General features: G+C 40.7%; 1 pseudogene; it reads right to left on the bottom strand.

Moving 5' to 3' along the window:
* Window positions 1–2,447: 2,447 nt before the first annotated feature.
* On the bottom strand, window positions 2,448–2,831 carry LOC102865331 (annotated as a pseudogene).
* Window positions 2,832–4,997: the final 2,166 nt, after the last annotated feature.

Here is a 4,997-nt window from a genome sequence, read left to right as displayed (position 1 = left end):
AGCAGCAGATGTCATCAAGCCAGTTTCCCTTTCGGTTGATTCCAACTCACAGCAACCTCAAGTGTGTCAGGGTAGATCTGTGCTCAGCATTTTCAATAGCTGGTTGGCAGAAGCAGGTGACCAGGTCTTTCCCCCAGGTACCAGGTGGTGGACTTGAAGCTCCAGCTTTTCTGATAGTAGACAAGGTCTTTAACTGCACCACCTACGGACCTCTGAAGATGTTTTAGAGACAACAAAATAGGATATATCTTCTGTTCACTCCTCTAGACCCTTTCTCCTTATTTCTCTGAGCTTCCCTCTGCCCTAAGAATACTGACTTATAGTCATAGTTTATAGACTAATTTGTGGGTTCTCACACTCTCAGACTGCTGGTTGGGTTTGGCAAATGGTGTATTGGTCACCTGTGAAATGAAGCCCAGAAGACGGGAACATGTCTTTTTTTTTTTTTTTTTTGGCTGAGTACAGTGTACTTTATTGATGGTACATGACAAGATGGGCTCGCCAAGCCCCTCCCCTTTATCAGGGGAATTTGATGGAAACTTGTGTCAGGGGTGTGAGATTCTCAGTGTGTGGAGGATCAAGTTGGGGAAGGACTCCCCAGCAGCTGAGGGTCTCTCTCTTCTAGTGCTATTGCTGGGGCTGGTGGTCCAAGGGGATCTATGGAGGCCATGTGAACCATCAGGTTGACCACCCGGTTGCTGTAGCCAAATTCATTGTCTTTTTAACCAGGCTGCCACCTGAATGCATTCATCTACCAAAGGGGCCTGTAGAACTCTGTTTCCACACAATTCTCTCTCCAAATGTTAACAGTGGCTCCTTCTCATCTCCTGCAGGTCAAGTAATAGTTCCGTCCCGTTACCAGTCCTGGCTTTCTGCAATGTCCTTTGTGGGTTTTTCTGCCTGCTTTCCACCCTGCTATTAATTGCTCCAAACCCACTTCCATTGAGCTGATACCAACCCCCCACTGGGTTTCCAAAGCTGTATGTTTTTACATAAGGAGACTGACTGTCTTTCTCTGATGGAGAAACTGGTGGATTTGAACTGCTGACCTTATAGTTGCAGCCAGATATGATACCTGTTATACCATCAAGGCTCCTTCAAAAACCCCTGTATTAAATGCTCTCCAAACTATTCATTTTTAATGAATTGTCTGTTTCCTGGGGAACATATGTGAAACAACAACAAAATATGTGCTCAAAGAGAAAATTCAGACTCCTTCTAAAACAAGAAAGAAAATATGTCTCTTGTTAAATTTAAAAAGTAAAACCTAATGATACAATTTTAAGTTCTTCCCATTCATCAAATCCTGGGTTTAAATTATATTTGGGTTCAAGGTGAGATAAAGTTAGGGCAATTAACCAAGTATGACATCAGCAAATGATTTTGTGTGATTCTCCTCAATGATGATGAAACATCTTGGTAGGTACTGTTGAATCAGAATCAACTGACAGCTGACACTCAAGCAGATTTTCCGAGGCAGTAAACAGCATGGGAGGGGACTATCCATCTTTCTCCCGTCCAGCAGCTGGTGGCTTAAAACCTTGTATCTTTTGGGTTCACGGTGCAACTTCTTGCCACTAAGCTGCCAGAAAACAGAGCTATGGAATCCAGAAAAGTATTACATATAGGATTACAAGGACTAGGATGAAAATATCAGTACATTGCTACCAGTTGAGCAGGAATGGAAAGATGTTACACTCTGAACAATTATCAGTGATGTTAAGAGAAATTTTCTACTTATAAAAACTAAAAGTTACTCAATGACTATTAACTTATTAAAGAAATCTTTGGAGGATGCTGCTCTAGTTCCAAATATAAAATAAAAAATAATAATTCTATATAATCACCATTTAGCTAAGAGCTATATTTTTTAAAAAGGAAACAAAGATTGCATCAATAATTTTTAAAACTCCACAAGTAATTTGGAAATCCTTAGTTTAATGGTTGGTTTGCATTAGAATTTCTATTAGTAAACAGTTTTATCATATTTACAATATTGCTTATGTGGGAATAAAAGATACACTTTTAAAAATTGTGATTTAGATGGATTTTTCTTTTATTTCTATGATTAGGCATCACTTTCTATTTTAATTTGCTGTTGCATATTTTTAATCGTGACCAGACTATCCTGCATGTGTGTAGACAGCACAGCCCCAGAAGAGGTGGTGTTCCTAAGATGAATTATGAGCAGTAAGTGATAGAAACCAAGTTAGGGAAGTAAGAGATGAAATGAAAATAACACAGTCCAGCCTGTTAGGGGTTTTTCCCCCCCATCAACAAACAAACAAACCCAAACAAAACCCCAAACCTGAAGCCATCCTGTCTGTCCTGACCAATGCCAATGCTCATTCTGGCTCTCAGAGTTGCATCTCTTTTCTTTTTTGTTGTTCTTGGTGTTCCTATGTTTTATTCAAGGGCTTATACAAAATATTCAAGATAAATGAGTTTTAATTCTCATCTTCCTCTTCTTCATCCTGGTTAATCTGGAAGTAATGTAATTCATAACTTTCTTTGCTGTTAGCAATTACATGCAACCAATCACGTTGATTATTCTTCAAATATTTTTTGGTGAGATATTTCAAATACCATTTGGAAAAAGGTACCTCAGAGGTTACAGTTATCTTGCTCTTGCTTCTTTCGATGGTTACAACCCCTCCTCCGAGATGACCAGCTTTTCCATTAACCTTGATTCTTTCTTGAAGAACCTGCTCAAAATTAGCAGCATCCGTGATTCCATCTTCTACCGGATGGGTACAGTCAAGGGTGAACTTCAGAACTTGCTTCTTTTTTTTTTTAACCCCTTTTTCCATAGGCGTTTTCACAGATGCCATGGTGGCAGCGAAGTCAGAAAGAGAGTTTGGCCTAGTATGCAGACACAAAGAACTTCCAAAGTTGCAACTCCTTACTGGAGGAGACTACGAATTTGTTTTCTAAAGAGCAGTTGTTAGATTTGAAGCACTGCCCTTTCAGTTAATAGCCCAACAGTTATGCACTCAGCTGCTAGGGCAAAGCTGTTCAAATTTCTTTCACCTTTGTTGGGTTGACCCTGGAGGACTTTATGCTGAGTGAAATATCTCAGTCACAAAAGGACAAATACTGCACAATGCCACTGTGGTAAAGCGAGCCTGACATTGGGCTTGGGAGGAAAATTAAGAAAAGAGGGGATAAATAATGTATATTGCACTGAAACAGATGAGGGAGAGAGCTGTTTAAAAGGGATATATGAGTAGGTATTATTGGCATAAAAGAGTCCAGAATGAAACCTGCACAGTGGAGTGGACTGCAGCAGGGAAGGGGTGGGTGGGGATTATATAACAAGGAAATAATTTTATTTATTTATTTGTTTGTTTGCTTTTTACTTTTCAAAGAGAAAAGCAAACTGGGGGAGAGGTGGGCAGGGAGGAAAGTGTGCAACAATGAATGAATGAAAATCCAAAGTTTCTGTAAACTTCCATGAAAATTAATTTTAAAAAGCAGCTATAAAAACAAAAGAAAACCACAGAGTATGGAATACTTAGAAAATGATAAAGTGAGCAAAATCTTTATCCCCCTCAGCCAGGCTATTGCAGATGGCCTTCCAGCATAGACCAGAGGGGCTAGGTCCCCTGCCTGGCCCAGCTGTGACACTTTCCAGGGTGGCACCTGCAGACAGAGCGATGCTGAAGATAGGTCCCCAGGAAAGCCTTTCCAAAAGGAGGCCGTTGGGCCATAGACTCCCTTTGTGCTAGGGAATGAGGGATGTGGAATTTAAAGAGAGAAACAGCTTACTACTGTCAAGACCAGGAGATGAACAGGACCATTACTTCAACCATTTCTGCACACCTCCTCCCAATTCCAACTCAACTCATTATTGTCAAGTCAGAACCACTCATAACTACATTTTCAAAGGCTATAAATGACCCAGGAGGAGATTGCCCATTTTTCTCCTGAAGAGCAGCTGGTAGATTCGAACCACTTGCCTCTGAGTTGGCAGAACAACTTCCTATCTCATTAGGCCACTAGCTCTTCCTTCCCAGGCTCCCTAAAAATCATTCTGGTAAACAGAAAGGATGTATTTGATGCATTCACAGTTTAAAGCCATATGTGTGCACACATACACACACATATACATACACGTTAACACATACACTTACATATATTAACCACTCATATGTAGGAAGCTCTTATGGCTTAGTGGTAAGGAGCTATGCTGCTAACCTGAAGGTTTACTGTTCAAGTCCATCAGATGCTCTAAAGAAGAAAGATGGGCAGTTTCCTCCTGTGCAATTTACTGGCTCTGAAAGTCCACTGGAAGGTCAGTCGATTTTGACTTGATGACACATAACAGTATTAACAATCACTCATAGTCCCTAATACATACACACAAGGTAATATACACATTTACACAAGCAGCATCCACTTCTGAAATAGCTTGCCTCTGGAAACCCTATAACCTGGAGAAAGGATGAAAGTTAAAGTGTTCAGGTCTTTTGTTCATAGGGTTGCTATGAGTCACCCATGACTCAATGGCACTTAACAACAACAACAACATAGAGAGAGATTAGTTGGCCTAGTGGACAGAAAGTGATGCTACCAAGGCAAAGGTGGGTGTCTGTTTTTAATTGTTTTGGGCCAAACATTCTTCTAGGTCATATAGCCCTGGTGTGTCCATTTGCCATACAGAGGTAACTTGTGGTTGCTTTGAGGCTGAAAACTGTGACACTGATGTGTCAAAATGCAAGAATGGTTACCCATGGTGGACAGTGCTTGGTGCAGCTCCCAAATTAAAACAAGCTTGGAAGCAGGAGTGGCATCCACTTCTGAAATAGCTTGCCTCCAGAAACCCTGTGAAACTGGAGAAAGGATGAAAGGTATACGAGTGTCCAGGTCTTTCACTCATAGGGTTGCTATGAGTTGCTTATGACTCGACAGCACTTAACAACAATACCACAAGCCAATTACTCATATGCACTAGCTCACACACATTTCCACATACATACAGATGCTAGTGCACTCTC

This window comes from Elephantulus edwardii, unplaced genomic scaffold (genome assembly GCF_000299155.1).
Source record: "Elephantulus edwardii isolate Elephantulus edwardi_28Jun2011 unplaced genomic scaffold, EleEdw1.0 scaffold00017, whole genome shotgun sequence".
Classification (NCBI taxonomy): domain Eukaryota; kingdom Metazoa; phylum Chordata; class Mammalia; order Macroscelidea; family Macroscelididae; genus Elephantulus; species Elephantulus edwardii.
The sequence above is the reverse complement of the archived record's forward strand: the minus strand, read 5'-3'. Positions and strand labels throughout refer to the sequence as shown.